At 31.0% G+C, this 19979-nt stretch overlaps 1 long non-coding RNA gene across 1 annotated transcript; it reads left to right on the top strand.

Annotated features, from left to right (window-relative positions):
- Window positions 1–1324: 1324 nt before the first annotated feature.
- Window positions 1325–5393, top strand: LOC147807753 (uncharacterized). The gene is made up of 3 exons (XR_015434569.1): window positions 1325–1456; window positions 3916–4065; window positions 4857–5393. It is a non-coding gene; the product is annotated as an uncharacterized LOC147807753 (long non-coding RNA).
- Window positions 5394–19979: the final 14586 nt, after the last annotated feature.

Consider the following 19979-nt stretch of genomic DNA (forward strand, 5'->3'; position numbering starts at 1 on the left):
ATGTAACTCTTACTTCAACCGACATTGTTTGTTTTCAATTTCTTTCGCTTCTGCTTCTTTCTCTTAACAATATTTCCTAATAGCAACTTAGTTTCTTCCTCTTCACAAGCTCTAATATTTACAATTAAATACTGTATCCTGGATTAAATCATCTTTTCAATTACCTCTAATTCCAATTCCCGCGCCAAGACCTCGATCACATTTCTGTTCTTTCAACAAAAGCAACCTAATTATGTCTATACGTGTGTGTTATGTGTTGTGTGTATGTTATTTTCACTGTGTTGTTACATACATAGAGTTGTGATGAAGTGGAGAGTGAATTATTTAACTCGTATAAGTTTTTCCTCTGTCTTAAGGTAGGTAGGCGCACTTTATTTGCGTTGCATTAGAGCTGCGCAATAGATTTTTATAGAGGCACTGGGAAGTATCCCTGACGATGATCTGAAGACATGCGATCACAATTTTGATTTTCTGCAGAGGTGATGGCTCTTCTGCCATGGTAGTTTAACGAGGACCGATACCGTGCACCCTTGGTCTCCACGCAGGCTGATGAAAACGATCCCCCACCCGCGTAGTGACTGCAGCTACCCTTATGAAAATTTAAGGTATATTTAAGGTTGATTTGAGGTATTTTTGAGGTATTAAGGTTGTTTTGAGGTATATTTGAGGTATATTTAAGGTTGCAGAGAAAACAGAAATAAAAATTATACCTCGTAAAGGTTGTAATTAAGGTGTACGAGGTTGATTTATATATACTTCATCTTGTTTTGAGGTTGTTTAAAATTCACTTCAAATCATCCAGACTGATAAGGTGATTTTTAAGGTATACCAGGTTTATTTTCTTACATTTGTAACAAAAGAGGTATTTTTGAGGTGTAAAATTTTTTACCTTATTTCAACTAAAAAGAGTGAGATATTTATTGAGGTATATGAAGTCATTTTATTTATACCTAAGCTTATTTTGAGGTTGTTTTAAATTCACTTCAAATCAACCAGACTGATAAGGTGATTTTTAAGGTATATAAAGTTGATTTTCTGATACTTGTAATAAAAGAGGTATTTTTGAGGTATAAAAAAATTGACCTTATTTCAACTAACGAGATTGAGATATTTATTGAGGTATATGAAGTCCTTTTATTTATACCTAAGCTTATTTTGAGGTTGTTTAAAATTCACTTCATATCAACCAGAATCATGAGGCAGTTTTTAAGGTTCACCAGGTTGTTTTTTTTACACTTGTAACAAAAGAGGTATTTACGAGGTATAAAAAATATAATTTTTTTCAACTAAAGAGAGTGAGGTCTTTTTTGAGATGTATGAAGTCATTTTATTTATACCTAAGGTTGTTTTAAGGTTGTTTAAAGTACACTTCATATCAACTAGCTCACTTCCCAGAGTTCCGTGCTAGCCGGCAAATGGCGTGTGTGTTTACAATCGAAAGTTTCTTTAAAATTCGGTAAGTGTGCTTGACATTTATTAATTTAGCTTTGTCACTTTTAATCAAATATGCCTCAACTTTCAAACTTAAATTTCATTATTTTTGTTTTAAAGACGCGTCCTGATCTTACATTATTTAAGTCGGAGGATATTCTTTGAGGCTATTGTTGTAGGCTTAGCAATAAGACAGATCAATCTAAATATTTCTCGTCGCTGTTTAGGGTAACGTTAGTGGTGAATCGTTACAGCAGGTTACGCACAGTATATTTTATTGTTTGTAATTTATTCAAATATAACTATTCTTTTTGTTTTGCTTAAATGTATATGTTTTAACGTAGCAGTATGCAAGCTGATTGAGTAAAAGGTTCATAATTTCTCTTATAAATAAATCACTGAAAATTGAAAGTTAACAGTTTCTATATATTGCAGGTAATAAAACAAATAAACAATACTATTGTAAGGAACGAAATGCATATTTGTTGCCTTCAACAAAAATCTAACATACATATTTAACTAATAAAATAAACATATACAATAAAAATTGCAATCAGGGTAAATACATCACACAAAAATTTTAATATTTCTTCAAAAGTTGCATTTTCATAAAAATATATATTTACAAACATGAAGAAAAAAAAACAATCCTGTTTTTCGAAGTAAATATTCATTTTTTTAAATTAATGTTTACTATTAACAGGTGATTCTAAGGTAGGAAACAAGTTTACCATATCAAATCAACAAATTTCATTAAAAAATATATGAGAATTCCTAATAAAATCTGAAATTTTTTTTAATAAAAATATATGTAATATGAGATAAGATTCAAGCTAATTTTAGTGAACTAATTTTTTAACCCCCCTCACAAATTAATAAAGCAAACTTCATAAATTTTCATAATCTGAAAAATATTTTGTTTTTAAACTCCAGAAATGATGAGAAATTGGAAATTCTAACATTATCGCAGAGAAAGAAAAGAATTTTTTTTATTTTTAAATGTGCAGAGTAAATAAAAATATAACGCTAATAAATAAAGAATTTTGAAAATTAAATTCTAATAACATTAAATTATGTAAGGATCACAGAAAACTATAATATCAATGAAAAAAAATCAGAACCGAATAATTTCGGTAATAATAAGTGATTGATATTAGCAGCGATTACATTATATATAAGCGGGGATTACTGAACTTACATATACATTGCCTCTAGAGAGAAAAAAGTTATTCTAATTCTAGATTGTTCACCACATTAGCAAAATAAATTTTTCCAGTGTCATCGCACTGGATGGAAATACAAACAGAAGATATATTTGTCACAGGAATTAAGTTAAAGTTGCCAGAATTAGTTACTTGTGTAATATGGCTTAGTTCAACATTAAAATTAAGATTAAGAGAACGCATCTTTTCACCAGAAATCATTTCTTCAATAACACCATAATAATTCCAGCAACAGCATATTGAATTCTGACAAGTACAAGTTACTAAAATTTTTACGAAGAAATTAATGCAGCCTAGTTTAAGTTTACTTGCCCTTTTATACATAAGCTTGGTTTAGTTGAGTATCTTAAAAGTATTTGTATGTGTATCACCTATTAAATAATATCTGCCTATAGTTAGCAAAAAGGCAACTATAGGTAAAGGAAAACTGGCATCCACTTAAAAAATTCTCATGCAAAATTCAAACTTTTTGTCCGTTTAGTCCACTAAGGCAACGCCCCGCTCTTCCGTGCCACAGGTCCTGGGTTCGATCCTTGGGCCGTGCAAGGTTGACTCAGCCTTTCATCCCTTCAGTGGGTCGATAAATGAGTACCAAGCATGCTTGGGAACTAAACACTGGGGGTTCCGCGTTCGGCTGACCACCTAACCGGAACATCTGCTCCTGCATCCCAGAGCCCAAGGTCAAGAAAACTGAAATGGGCACAGTAGACCTTGGCCCTCTATGGACTGTCGCGCCACTGTGTTTAGTTTTATTTTAGTTTTTAGTCCGCTAAGGCAAAATCTTGAATATTATTCTAGATCAACATGATGCAGTTTAATATTTTGGAATGATTTTCAATTTATTTTTAATAAGACTCGTGAAGACTCGTAAAGAGACTAAAAGAACATGAAAACTTTTCGTATAAATAGTGTGCTCTAATAAAATAGTTTTTATCTTTAATCCACAAAGAATATTGTATAAAACAAATTTACTGAGACAGCTATTCCAAAAAAATAATTTTATTATTTCAATTAAATATTAAAATCATTTTGGTGAACCTATACTTAATCTGCTTATATTGTAGTTAAAAAAGTTTAAAAGTATTATTGACTCTGGATTTTTGTTGTCAACATTAGTAACTTATCAAAGTTATATAAATATATATTTCAATTTCCTTCAATTTCTTAAAAAAAAATCTCATCTGAAAATTTCCAAATGAAACTTGCTATGCAACTTTTATATAACTTGATTTTACTCAACTTGAACATGCAACTTTTACAGAGCTGCTCCGTAAATGGCATCCAGAATTTCAAGGTTTGAATAAGGCTGTCAATAATACGTGCTCTGCAGCTAGGAGGAAGTGGAGACTAGTAACTGGAGAGCCTTCCCCTGGGAGTAACTCTAAATATACACCAAAAAGAAAAAAGACAAGTAAATTATTCTCCTTTGATTCAATGAAATCTTTTCACCTAAAAAATTACTGATAAAGTTTGCATGATCTTTGATTTTTGAAAACATTATTTTATAGCATTATCTTAAATTATTCCCTCAGGCAAGTAAACATATAAACTTAATGTTGCTTTTATTTCGATGGGGCATGAAAAACACAAAACATTGATGTTCTACATTCTTTTATTAAAAGATGATTGATTCTTGATCACATTAAATAAAAGGTTGAAAATGACCTTTTGTTTTTAAAAACCTTACGTGATAGACAATTATTTTCGGAATCAGCAGCATTGAGAATTGGTTTTAGTACAATTTCTTTTGCGAAATTGGACTAAAAATTTAAACAGGCAGGCCAGTGTAATTGAATTTATTCAAAATTTGCTGAGAAAAAAATTTAAATATCAGCATAACAATCCATAATTAAAAATGGTCGGTTGAATTATTGGAAAATTAAGAATTTCAATAAGCGTGTTATTTCTACAGCAGTTTTTATATGCATCTTATAGAAAAATTAGCTTTTTTAAGTGATATGTTTAAACAGTCAAAATAAAGAATTGAAATATACTGGGAGGAGAGTTTTGCAGGTCATTATTATTATTATTATTCATCTGCTGTTACTAAAGAAACCATTTATTTATTCAAAATTGAATAGAAATAATAATAAAAGGTGATTTATGCAACAAAATAAGCTTTAAAATATTATTCTAATCTTTTAAAATTTGTCATTATCAATGTAAATATGACTCTCGCTAATTCAAATTTTTTATTTATAGGTTCCAATGCTCCAAATAACGTAAGCACAGCAAACTTGCAGAAGAAGCAGAGTAATTGTCAAGAATTTTGATTTCTTGAACGAAAAATTAAATTTTTTTTGTTAATAAAAGTTTTTATTTGTAAGCTGGCTAAATTATTTAAATTTGCTGTTATTTCGCTTTTACAAAAAATTAGCGCCTTTAACATCTGTTCTATATAAATGAGTTCCCACATTTTTCTGAAACAAATGTATCCTCTTTTCACGATAGTTTAATTGAAATTATTAAAATTACAGAAACATTTGAAATGTTCTTTTAAGGTTTATGAGTCAGCATACTTAACATTATTCAACTCTACATGTTAATTCAAGATTAATAAATTTTATGAACTATTTAATTGCAAATTAGCACAAGGTTCACAAACTATAAATTAAAGGCGTTAAGTGAAAATTCCTATTTTGAATTGTGTGAGGAAGAATACATTCCAATGGGTTGTATTTCAAAATTAAAGGAAGATATATTCTTTGCATTGCATTTTACTTTTCTTCACACAATACATGGAAATTAGTCGAAAATTCTTTCGAAAGAAAGATTCATCCGTATTCCGCTTATGTGTTTAGAAAATAGTTTCTTAGCATCAGGATTAGCAGTGAAAATTAAGACAGACCGTAAAAAGTTAATAAGTAATTACCACCTAATGTGTAACATTAAAAACTCCATCAGAGTGATAAATACCTCTACAAGTGAAAAGATATATATTTTAGGTTAAAAATTAGCAGTCTAAGGAGAAACATTTTAATTATATTTAATTACCAGCATTAGCATAAAAAAATATAACCTGAAGGGAAAAATGGCATATTTTAGTTTGATTAAAAAAATTTCCTTTACAAGCATAAAAACTTATATTTGAGGTGAAAAATAATACACCTTACGTTAGTAAAAAATCACCTTTCCAACTATCAAAAATTACACCTGAGGTAGATTTGAAATAACCTGAAGAGTAAAATGACACACCATACGTTGAAAAATATATATCTCTACAAGCATAAAATTAGATACCTGAGGTTGAAAAATAATTACCTGAAGTGGAACAAAATACACCTGAGGTTGATTTATAATAACCTGAAGTGTAAAATGACACACTTTAGGTTGTTGAATAAATACTTCCACAAGTGTAAATAAATATACTTCAAGCTGATAAGTAATAACCTAAGGTTGAAAATGAAACACTTTAAAGTAGTAAATATCTACCTCTCCCAAGATGTAAAATTAAACACCTCAAGTTGAAACATATATACCTCTGGAGGTATATATTAAGGTATATTTGAGGTTGGTTTTGAGGTATTCATTTGCACCCTTTCAACCTCAACGACGTCTTTAAATAACAACCTCCTTTATACCTTTAAAATATACCTTGCTTATACCTCATTTATACCTCGATTTTTTCATAAGGGTATTGATGCTCGATTTCGGTACTCTATTATAAACCTCGTCCTTACTATCAGTCCACTGCGTGACTTCTCTGTTTCAAAAAAATAAATTGAAAAATATTATTACAATTTCTAACTAAACCCCATTTTAAAATATATGAATTCTGCATAAATTTGTAATATTAAACTAATTTACTGTCATTAAGAATTACAGAATTGAGTAAAACGTAAGTTTTTGTATATTTAAGTTCAAGTTCTATTTCTATGTTCTATGATTTGCATTAAATGTCAAGTTTTATAAGACTTTAAAATTGAGATTTTCTATAAAATAATAATTTTTACGAATTGGTAATTTAAATTCAGAGTAAGCATACATGAACAAAGAATTTATAAAATATTCGCAATTATTTTCGAAACTATTTTGCATAGTAATACAGATAATGCACGAAATCAAATAAAACTACAACAGCAGACATAAGTTTTCTTTTATGAAGTTGCGTTAAAGATACTGTTTGCAACACCTGAACCACTGCAAGAACTTAACGAATGGTTCTGTGAAGTTTTATAAAGCATTAAAAGTGTAGAATTACAAAACGCGTAGAATGAACTAAGTTTCAGATTAACGAAAATGTTTCACATTAAATATTTATAGCTGAAAAAATGGTATTTTCTCTCAAAATTTGAATATTACACTTTTGTTACAAGTGTAATTATTTCAAATATATAAATATTTACAATCCAGCCATTTAGGTATGCTAATCCCATACCTTATTTATTAAACTTTCGTTAAAATTACAATGATCAACATAAAATTTCACTTTCCTACCCAATTACTAATCAAATTTCTCATTATCTACATTATAAACTGTGCCTGTAAAGTTATCAATAGTATGCTGTATAAACTTATCCTGCATTTGTTGACGTAGTTGGAACAATTTTGTACTCATTTTGTACGTTTTCAATCTATTAATATATTTCTTTTCTTTTCTTGTTTGAAGCATATATTCATCTCTTATCACCTTTCTTAAAACTTGCTGCATTATCATTGTTAAAGGAAAGGAATTAAAGTGATCGAAACTCCCCTTTCGAGATTCATTTGAATTCTGAACAATGGCGTCATTAAAATTCTATGAATAACGGATGTAAGCATTAAGCAGGAGTTCATTATTCCTTTAACGTGGCCAAATCTTCGAAACGCTTGTCTCAATTAATGCAAGATCAATCTGTTTACTTTTATATTATAATACTTAGCTGAAATTTGGCATTTAAAATAAATCTATTTAATCAAAAATTAAAACTTTGGTAGTAAAAATATTTGCTGAAAATTTTGAATGAAAATATTAATAAGGGAAATATTTCAGCTTTAGTTTTTAAAATAAAAATAAATTTGGTATATCCTAAAAATTAGAATAAAATTGATCAAAACGTGTATTTAAATGGTTTTTCGAATAAAACATGGCTGGCAATGGTTATAAAGTGAAATTTATATGTGTTGAGAAATTAAAAGTTACATGCCATTATTCTTTTTAGGTGTCAATCCACGTGGTTGAAGTTATTTTCAAAAATATGATGTCACAGTTGTGATGTCACGACTTCGAAATATCTTCAAAATGCAGTGTGTGTGAACATTAGGCGCATTTGAGTATTAAAATATGTTTGAAAAATCTCTAAGTATATACCATTTAAATTTGTATTAAAGCTGTAAGATCTCATCCCCTGTTCGGGGGACTTGTCTACCCTAGATGGAATTGCTTTCGCAGTTCCATTCTGGCTGCTTCCCAATTCGATCGTTCTAGTCTAGCCCCAATTCTAGTTTAGTCTATCTATGATGGTATTTTTCTCCAAATGAAGTTGGGTTGAGTGTTGTTGCTTCTAATTCATCCAAAGCTCTTACGACGTCAGGATAGGTTCAGGAAACTATTGACTTGAAGAAAGTCAATGACAAAGAAGAGATGAGACTAAATTTCCTCCCTGATTAAGCTCCAACATCCAAGAATGTGTCTGGTTAAAGTTATTTTCAAAACTGTAATGTCACAGTTGTTATATCACGGTCTTGAAAATATTTTCAAAAAGCAATAGGCGTTAACATAATTCTCCTTTGCGTATATAGACACATTTTTTTAAAGATAATCTCTATAAATATTTTTAAATTACGCACTGAACCAAATAGTAATTTTTTTCTTCATTTTTTGCACTTCAAAAAATCATTGTACATGATACCATGCAACATTTTCATACGAGGCGCTTTTCGCTTAGTTTACTATTCTTAGTTTACTACTATTATACTTAGTTAGTTTAGAAATCATAATTGATTTCTAAAACAAAATTAAACTGTAATTGGTTTTTCTGATGTCGTACTATTTATTTTATTTTATCTAAGACACCCACTAAGCAAAACTCAGTGATGTGACATCCCAGGAAGCCCATCTGTGCCCATATCAGTTTTCTTGACCTTAGGCACTGGGATGCAGAAACAAATGTCCCGGTTGATAAGTCAAACGAACGCAAAACCCCCAGCGTTTGGAGATCAAGTACTCATTTTATTTTCCCACTGAAGAAATAAAAAAACTAAGTAAACGTTGCCATTGCCTGCCATGCCATGACCTGGGGCATGGGCGCAAAAAGCGCCACCATTCAGACCAAAAGCGACAAGAAAACACATACTAAAAGTAAAACTAAAAATAAATTACAGAGGTGTACAATGAGAAAAAAAATCCTTTCAACAATAAAACGCTTATTAATTTTAAAACATCAAAAGTCACATTTAAAACATCAAGGCGTTTGGCAGATTCGTTAAAAATTTTGTAAAATATGCATAAGGAAAATATTTGATGTTATTATGTTTTCAAAATGAGCCTACAAAAAATTTTTCTGTCTCGTGTATTGTAACTTTTTACAGAAAACTTAATCCTATTTAAAATATCAGAGCAATCAAACAGGTTGTTTGGTAATTAGCAGGAAAATAATAAACAAGACAAATCTTTATGACATTCTAATGATGCTGTTTAGAAATTGCAAACGGTTATTCCTAATGGTACAATAATATTTTGGTGCACATTATTTTACCATTAGAGGGCTTTATTTGAATTTTTAGTTCATTCCAAGATATTGCCCAATTAACATAAAGCTTTTCCTACCTTGTCCCAGTTTTGGTTTTTTATATGATAAATAAACTGGCGATGTACTAGTTATAAAATGAGATAGAAATAATTGATATAAATATGAAAATGAAGCTAACTCTATTTATTTAATGGGTGAAGTTACGCTACTATAAAAACAATAGTTACTTTTAAATTGATAAGATAGGCCTGACAAGAAGGTGGAATTTGAATTGAGTTATTAAACATAATCTGTTAGAGCAGACAATTAAATTGATTTCTATAAATCAGATTCCACTTTTCATTTTATGAATAATTCGTCAGATTTCGATTGGATTTCTAACATTTCTTTCTTAATTTTTAATTTTCAATGGTCAATGAACATATTTTCTTCCTTTGTCTAAGCATGTTGAACATATCTATTACGAAATACCTAGTCTATTTTTTATTGCAGGCGAATTAGAGAATATTGTTTTATAAAAGACTTACGTTCAAAACTACTTAAAATAAATATAAGAGGTATGATGCGCTTTCTACAAAAAATATTTTTGGAGTTTTTTGTTTTTATAAAGAAATTTTGACGTTTTAATTGATAGCTTATGTTTTCTGTTGTATATTCGCGATACTATTTTTTACATAACTTTTTTTGTCAATAATTATTTTTTGGTCGTATAAACTACGTCAACCTTTCCTTTGATTGAGGGTTTTTTAATTCACTATAAGGAAGTTTTGAGTCTGACGAATTCAAAGAACTATTAATACCTACGCAGAAATAATTAAATGTAAAACAAAAATGAACAAGCAAGAACCTAAATAAGCAGCAAATATTAACTTGATGATTAAAAATAAGAAATCTGAGCTAAAATTATTAAAGGGATTTACATTTAATCAATGAAATGAACTATCTGAAGACTGTTATTTGCTTTAATCTATTGTTTGCTTTTAAGTTTGAAACCTGATCTTTTTCCTAATATTTTCTGTCTTTTTCCTTTCCCGCTTGCTGTACTACTACATGGTTTCCTCTTTAACAGCGTTATCTGTTAAAACCATTAATTTAATACGATAGATTTGACATTCGTTAATAGGCATTTCGTAAGTAATAAAACAAAATTCAAAACCCATTGATATGGAAAGATGGTATATTAATCTAAAAATATAATAATTTAAACTTTTTTCTCAGCGAAATGAAATAAATTTACCACTTCTAATAACTTTTGTTCTAATAATCGGATCTTCGCGTTCTAGAAATCAACATTCGAGAGGGTAATCTCAAATATGCTAATTAGTTAAGTATTTTAAGTTAAGAAAACAGGCATTAAAACGTGTTTTTTTCTGCATAAACATACAAACATACATTCATTCATACATTCGAACATGCATACATTCGAAACATGCATACATTCGAATGTTTGACTCCCAAATTATAAGGGGTAGACGCAATCTGGGAAATATGGTCCGAATAGTTTGGACAGAAAAGTGGTTCAAAGTTTAGACTCTTTAGTGTTAACTTTATTTTTGGCATATTTCACTACATCTCGGGAAATTTTTAAGCAAATTGGAAAATGTTTGCAAGCAATTATAAAATTCGTCTATCCAAACATAATTCCATCTGAAATATATCTTTTAGCTAATATTTATTATTTTTTATTATTTTATTTAATAATAGTTGAAAACACTTTGAATTAAAAGGTATACGATTGCTCATTTTAAAGAATGCAATTTTATATTGCAAAATACAAATTTTGAGTTAAATGGGTCGAAAACTTCCGAGAAAATCGAAGTACGATTTTTTTTGAAATTTTATTTCTCAAACTTCGTATTTTGCCTCTTAAAATTCATATTGATTTTTCCTTTAAAATAATGTAAAAAAAATTGTACTTTACAACAACAATTCAAAATATACAATTCAAAATTAGTATTAAGTAAAATAATTTCAAATAAAAAAATATTTACTAAAAGTTATGTACTGTATAGAATTATTTTTGGGTAAACAAATTTTATAATTAAGTACAAAAATTTTTCAATTCGCTAAAACATTTTTGAGACCTAACAAAATTCCCAAAAATTTAGGTTATCATTAAGGGATTTAAAATTTGGACCACTCTCCTGACTAAAATATTGGGACCATATTTCCCAGACTGTGGCTACCCATTATATTTCTGGGCACAAAAATTCAAATCACTCGAAAAAAGGCAGAGAAAGTACTTTTTGTGTCTGAGAATATCGGAACATAGATTTTCATTACTTAGATTAGATTTTGTCTGGTTTTTTTAGTAACTTATAATATCGTCTGCACTAATTCATTAGCATATTTGGAATAACCCCCTCAAACCTTTAAGATTGAGTCATAGAACATAAAAAACCGATCATTAGTTCAAAAGTTATTCCGGAGAGTCTGTTTTTTTATTTTTCGCACTGTAGGTTAATGCTTGTTTTATATATGTAATTTTCTACTACGGTCATTCGGGGCTACTTTGTGCAGCGGGGGCTACTTTGTGCAAATTCGAATTTGGCATTTTTCAAGTGCTGCTATTCAGTATTATGTTTATTTCACGTTAAAAATGTGTGGAATTTGAAGATAGAAGTCTCTTCTATTACTACAAACATTTTTTCGAATTTTAAAACAATCTCAGAGTGTGTTTCGTTCATCCAATGCCAACAACTTTCCGAGGACGTCGGATGTCGAAAAGTGTGCGTGGAAACTTTAGCTGTGAAATGCAAAGACGTTGATAAAAAAAATGTCGTAAGTGCAAAATTTTTTATTTATATATTAATAAACAATTATAGCATGTTAGCGTTAAAAAAATTTGAAAATTAATAACAAATAAATGGAAAATGAAAAAAAAAATGCATTTTGGGGCTACTTTGTGCAAAGCTTCATTCGTTTTTTTTTTCGACAGAAAAATGGTCAGACGTTATAAAAAAATACCTGGAACGAGAAACTACCGTGATTACACTTTAGAAAAGCTGCAACAATGTTTGCAAGCAGTTGTTGGTGGTATGTCGATTGCAGAAGTTTCTAGGAAGTACAAAATCCACAGAAATACTATATCTAATAAAATGCACAAGAAACACGTGAAACTTCCTGGTAAACTATTATTTTTCTTCTACAAAGATTTTTCTAATGACTTAATCAAACGATTTAACATATAAAAATATATTTTATAGGACATCGGGTAATTTTGACAGAAACTGAAGAGCAAGTTCTGTCATGTTCATTCAAGGATGTTATGTTCAAATTTAACAATATTATAAATGTTAATGAATATGTAATAATTATTATTTTTAAAATTTCATCCATTTCAATGTTTAAAAATGTATATGGTTTTCTTTTGTTTAAACTCAAATGTTTTGAAATAAACATTCTTTTTAAGAAAAAAATTCTTCAAAAAATGGTTTCTTAACGCGGAAAATTATTTTCAAACTAATATCTTTGCATATCTTGATGTTTTTGTCTTTAAAAATGTCAACAATTAACTTTCTTAACAATTTTATATCAATATTTTACTAAAAACATGATTATTAAACTGAATTCCTATCGCTGCACAAAGTAGCCCCATTTGGGCGCTACTTTGTGCAAGGTATGTTTTGACTTATTATTCGTTACATACAAATAATGCCAATATTTATCAAATTCACTCGTCTGAGTCCAGTTATGAATATAATATCGATAAATTTTACTAAATTTTGAATTAACATAGTTTTTTTACATGTCAAAGTTCAAAAACTGCGAAATCCTGCACAAAGTAGCCCCGAATGACGGTACTAAAAACAGACTTCCAAATTATCTTATTATTTTTTTTTAAACTTTCCACTCGCTTTTTGTTTTTTGTTAATTGTGTTTTAGCATTTTACCATTACTATTTACTGTAAACCACTTTTTTGCTGTTGCCCTATTGCAGCATCTTCTGATTGCTTTTGGATTTTATAACTTACCAATTTCGATGGATTTAAATAAAGTTTTAGTTTGGAGATGGACTAAGGAAAATTATATACCTTGGAGCAGGCCACTGTATTATATATTTTTTGTCAGATAGCACAGGAAGGAAGAAGTTGCAACAAGCAGTATTTTTTCGTTTCTGATTGAATTTAATTGCAAATGGCGAAAGGACAGAAGGAGCTTGTTATTCTGCTTAATCTATGCAATTGGATGTTGAGCAGCTAAAGAGGGATCGCAAAATCTCCCATACTTTTCCCAGCTGCTAAAAAGATTGGAGCAATAATTATTGTTAGACTAACTTGTTGTTTATTATTTTTTTAGACTAAAAATAAGTTAAGTTTAACTTTTTAATTAGCGTACTTTAAACTTCAATACTCATTCATCTTTTTCTTTTGCTGTGCAAAGCTATTGGATTTACAAACCTAAAGGTCTGCAGAAAAATTTACAAGAAGTATGATGAAATAAAAGAAAATTTACATTCGATCGTAAGTTCGAGAATTATTAACTTTCAGACTCTTAGTAGAAAAAGATACCATGCGGGCCAATCTGCTGCCAGCAGAAATGCAATTACGAAGTTGAAATTGGACATGCCGGAGCCATTTTTATACGTTAAGAATGCGTGATTATTTTTCAAAGTTCCAATTTGTTCGAGAGTTAGAAATAAATAAGTGCTTTTTTGTAATTTTTTTCTTCTTTTTTTTGGCTTTATACATCGATTTTTATTCATTATTGTAGAAAAAAATTAAGTTTTAATTAATTTTGTGGAGATTTTTATTTCAAGTTCAAGTCAAGAGTAACAAAAAAAATTAGAGAAAGATTAGATGTTGCCAAATAAACAAATCTTAATCTTTATCATGAAGTATTTAAGAAAAGCCCAAGAGAAATTGGGCAGATAAAATTTGTTTTTAATTTAAACTGAAAGTTTATTTCTTGCTATTGAGTCATTTATTTCTTCTTATTGAATCACTTAATCAGTATTCTTAGGATTTCTTCTTCTTTTTTTTCTTCTTTTCTTTTTTGAGTGTAGAGGATTATGTCAAGGCACTTGTTCATTTTGTTACGATTTAAATGTTTTAAAAAAACTAAAATTACTTAAAGAACTGTAATAATTATATTTGTTGAAACGTTCTTTGTACTTATGGAAGATATTGACTTTTAAGAAGAAAAATATCAATGATGAATTTGAAACAATAACGGGGTTGTTGAGTTGAGCTCTTAGTAAAAAATGCTTTTGTGGAAGTATATTCAGAAATTTTTGAGCAGTTTAAATCGTAATTTTCTAAATTATTCATGGAAAAAAAATGCGTACGTAAAAAGACGTGGATAATAATTTCTAAGAAAATCTCCCTAATTAACTATAAATTTATTCAAATAAAAACTTGAACAGGAAAGCATAAACAATTGAACCTGATGACTTTTGAAAACTCTTCTTGAATAAAAACGAAATTATGAGTGTTTTTTTTTCTACTTTTTTTGTGTAATAAGAATAAAAATTCAAGCAGGATTATTTCGTAAAGAATTATTTTACGAGTTTTTTCAAGGGTAAAAAGGCATGTGTGCTTAACATTTTTAAAATTACTTTTAAGGAAAGAAACATTTTTATGAGTGAAGAAATGCTTAAACATTTAAAAAATTAAAAATATTCAGAAAACATTCTTATCCAACTTTTATTAACGTCAAGAAGATCGCCATCAGCGTTGTTGTTTTTATTTTATCTTATTCATTCGAATGCCCTAAAGATTTCTACGATTACGATATAGATCAATAAGGAAAATTTATAAAAAAAATATATTATAATCCAATTTTCAATACTTTTTGTAGAATTGATAAAGAAATAGATAAAAAAATTCGATTCCTGGCTATCAAAGTATATTTATTCGATGAGATAACTTTGATGCTTTATTTTTTTATTTATTTTATTTGTTTATTTTTTGTCAAACAAACTATTGTACCTTGGAGAAATGAGCTTAAGGGCAGTCGAAATTTACCGGAAGAAAAATAATTCGGTAAGAAGAATACGTATATTAAAAAAAGGCCCACTCGGTTCTTCTCCTGTTTGAAAACTGAGTTCGGAAACTAGAAGAGAATTGTCATCAAAATTTAAATGAAGTTAAAAAAAAAATTCAACTTAAAATTTGTTTTATGTAATAAATGACAAGTAAAACTATTTGGATTACCATAATTTTACCTTAGATATAGGTCTGAATATTTATTAAAACTTATTATTTTTTAATGCTTTATAAACATAGGGCATTAAGCTTGTTGAAAGCACAGATATTTGAATACTTGTACGCATGTACAAAGCAAAAAATAATTACACCGACGAGCAGAAAACTGCTATACGTGACTGACACCGTGTAGGGCCCCCGCAAGCAGACAAAAGTGTCACAACACAACGTGACATAGATACCACTAATGCTTAAAGATATACTGGTGGCAATTGGCATCATGAATCCTGAAGGGCTATCCAAAATCTGATAGATTTGTGAGGTGGCCCATATTTCACTGAAACAACATTTTACAAGATCTCCCACTTGCACCAAATAACGTTCATGTATGGAGATTTAAGTGGAATATGAAAATGTATAAAGCCAGAGCCTGGAGCTGCAAAGTGGCAAATCTTGACAAGTGTCAAATGCCGTACGATCCAATAATTTGCTCTATAGGCATGAATGGGTATAAGTGATCGGGAAGGATGCTTACACATATTTTATCTCCCGAAGTTTGACGTATCAGGGATTCTATACTATGTCAACTTCATACGCAATACACCATGATAGAGCCTTCAACAGCTCAAATAGTTTCCGGTCGACACGATGAGTTCAAGATTTCATTAAGTTGCCTCCATACCCGTTTATGAGAATCCATCCAATACAATTGTACCTTTTAGTTAACAAGGTTAAGCAAGTGGCTCTTAAAGTGAAAAAAACCCATATCAATGATGGTACGTCGAATAGTTTACACATTGACACTTTTTGCTGTCTCGGGATTGAAATACACTCTAAAACAAATAAATCGACGCACCAAGAACGCACTAAGACGCGCAAAATCGAAGCTCGATGAGGCTGGAATGATGCCGACTGGGGACATAGAGTCTTTAGAGACGAATCCCGCTTCCAACTGTGTCCTGACGATCATCGAAGACGTGTTTGAAGACGCACAGGGCAGAGGGGGGATCCTGTCTTCCCTATTGCAAGCCACACCGGTCCTCAACAAGGCATTATGGTCTAGGGTGCCATTTCCTTTGACAGATGGACCCCTTCTGTCGCCATTGGAGGTACACTTACTGCACAGCGGTACGTCGACGACACCCTAAGACCTGCTTTGCTACCTTTTCTTTTGAAGCGCCCTGGGCTGGTTTTTCAGCAGGACAATGCCAGACCACATACGGCACGTGTTGCTATGAACTGTCTGCCAACTTGTTAAACTCTTCCTTGGCCTGCCAGATCACCAGATATCTCTCCCATCGAGCATGTCTGGGATATGATGGGAAGCCGATTGCATCTGGCACGGAATGTTAATGACCTCGTTCGACAATTGGATCGAATTTGGCAGGAAATACCGCAAGAGACCATCTGGGAGCTAGATCGGTCTGCGCCACGCCGTGTGGCAGCTTGTATCCACGCTAGAGGCGGGTCAACACCTTATTGAACTTGTTACTGTAACTCTGCAATAAATTATTCAATTGTTCTGAAATTTTAATCATTTGCTATTCCGTACATTGTGTGTTCCTATTCACCAATTTTCGTTTCAATCGGACAACTCCTTCTTGGTGCGTCGATTTTTTTTATAGAGTGTATGTAGCAATTTGAAGAAAAAACACGAGCGTTTCACGCTTCATAATTCTCCTCAAACTCCGTTAGTCTCATTTTTTCACGATTTTTAACCAGCTGCAGTGATATCGGAGATTTGATTTTTTAACGGATTCCCGATATTCACGATAATATTTGTAAAATAGTAATACTCGAACATCCCAATTTCATTGCTACCTTGGAGTTTCTACGGTTCACCTATAATGAGGTAACGAGCTCGCATTTGCGTTACACGGAGAAGAAAACCTTCAATGATTAGCTCAATGGCAAAGGGATTCTAGCCCATGATCCGTTGTCCACTGAGGATATTTTACATGGGCCTTTGAACTGTGCGGGATGTGAGCAGAATTCATATCAACCAGCCATTGCAAGGATTCGAACATGTGTCACTTCAATAGGATGCAAGCAATCAAATCTCAGATCTTTGAGCCACCACGACTCAACTTAACAACTTCTTGTTTTATTTTATATTATTTTATAACCGTAGTTGAAAAGCTGACCCCATTTTTAATATACGACTGAGAATGTTCAACTTTATGGCCATGTAATTTTGAAAACAATCCAGAAGACAAGGGAACTATTACATCAAGTAGTATGAGCCTTCGTGGAGGGCTTTTTGATGAAACTGACAAATATTTGCGTTAAGTGAAGAGAAAAATAACGAAACCCTCCCACTGTTAGCTTGACAGCAACGGGACTCTAACCCATGATCTATCTATCGCTCAGGATATTTTGCGTCAGATTATTTGTGGTCGATGCAGGCCGGATGTGGAAATCGTATTGACCAGGAATCACTGGGATTCAAATCCGAGCCACCTCATTAGGAGCCATTCTCTCTATCTCCTGAGCCACCGGGGCTCGACCTAACAGCTTTAGTTTATAACAGCCGTTGAACAGATGGCTCAAGATTAAGTTTACGATTGCTAATGTTCAACTCCGTAGGTTTGTAAATTTGAACACAATCCAGACGACAATGAAAATCCGGGATCAAGTATTGGAAGAAATTTGGCTGCGTGGTGGACTTTTTGATAGAACTAACCACATTTCCGTTAGATGGAGAGGAAAACCATGTAAACCATGTCACAGTTAGCCTGGCGGTAAGAAGACTCTAACCCATGATCCGTCTACCTCTAGGGATATTTAACGCCAGCACTGTTGTCGGTGCAAGTCGTCGTATCTATCAGCCACCGTTGCAATTCGAACCCGGTTCAACTCATAGGGATGCGAGCACCCTATCCCCTGAGCCACCACCACTCTGACATTTCGTTTTACCTTGATTAAACAGAGGAACCAATTTTCGGGGTTTATGACTACCAATGTTATCCTTCGTTATTTCTAAATAAATCCGGAAGACAAGGGGACTTCTGAATCAAGTATTGGGAGATATTTGCCTCGTCAGTAACAATTTCCACCATCCGTACCGGTGATACCGACCGCATTGCATTACACTACTTATTGTATTTTTCTATTGTTTGCAAACACCTGCATATACTAGGTTTTCTGGGCCTTCAAAATTAAAAGCCTAAATAACTTTTGATAAATGGTAGGATTTTCAAGTATTAATATGGAAATAGCATGAAGTGTAATAAAAATTTCCATCATCTCAAGAGAACAAAACATACATAATTACGAATATGAATTTTCCCTCTGAATGGACACTTTGAATTTAATTATAATTCTTTTCTTCCATAGTATAAATTTATGATAGACAAAATGTTTCATCTTAGCTGTAAAATTCGAAAATAATTGCTAACGTATCTAAAATTTATAATTATTTATAAAGCGAGTTGATATCTCGGTATGAGCCTGTTTAAGCCTAGTTACATATTATGTTGCAAAATTGGTACTAAGTACATTATTTATTCGTTATTTTTATTATTATGTATTTGTTTATTTCATTATTTTTATTTCTTTTTGATTTCACAATACTAAATTCAGTATATTCTAAAAAGATGATTCAGTGATTCTAAAAAGATGGGCAAACTTTTAGGAAGTGATAGTACATACCCAAGCAAACAATTTTTATCAAAGAATGCATAGTCGAAAACCGCTAGAGGGCGTCAAAGTTTATGTTCGTACATGAGGCAAAAACATGAGGCACACAAAGAACGATGAAGTTAAGTTATAAAAGTAAATTTAATGCCATGTAATTACAATAAGTGTTCAAAACAGTGACCGGCAGCGGCTATGCACGCAGTACTACGGAGAAGAAAAGATAGGCAAACATTCTGAAACACACTAGGCATATCACGAACTTTCCCTGCAGCGGCCGAAAGCTTGGCGACAAGTTCTTCTGCAGATTCAATGGGAGTCTCATACATGAGAGCCTTCAGCTGTCTTCACAAAAAGTCAATTATTTTTTTAATATTTTAAGACATTATAGCACTCGAATCAGCAGCTTTTATGTATGAATCGTGAGGAAAAATTTTGCATACGAGCTCTTCTTCTTCCCATAACATGCAAATAATAACTCGCAGCGCAGTAACTCGCAACAGGAATGGAGCTTTCACGTTTGCATCAAACAACTTTCCAAGTGTGTCAGAACCTTTGCGTTTTGTTTTCGACCATGCATTCTTTGATAAAAATTGTTTGCTTGGGTGTGTATTATCACTTCCCAAAATTTTGCCCATCTTTTTAGAATCACCCTGTATATATATATATATATATATATATATATATATATATATATATATATATATATATATATATATATATATATATATATATATATATATATATATATATATATATATATATATATATATATATCGCTTTTTGGCGAAATATGTTCTTGATTTGACACACAACTTAAATTTTTTATACTTGCTTCCCGTTCGAGAGATTTTAATATTCTAGTTCTCAAA

The sequence above is a fragment of the Parasteatoda tepidariorum genome, chromosome 6, assembly GCF_982258835.1.
Source record: "Parasteatoda tepidariorum strain Cologne lab strain chromosome 6, Ptep-v5.0, whole genome shotgun sequence".
Taxonomy (NCBI): Eukaryota; Metazoa; Arthropoda; class Arachnida; order Araneae; family Theridiidae; genus Parasteatoda; species Parasteatoda tepidariorum.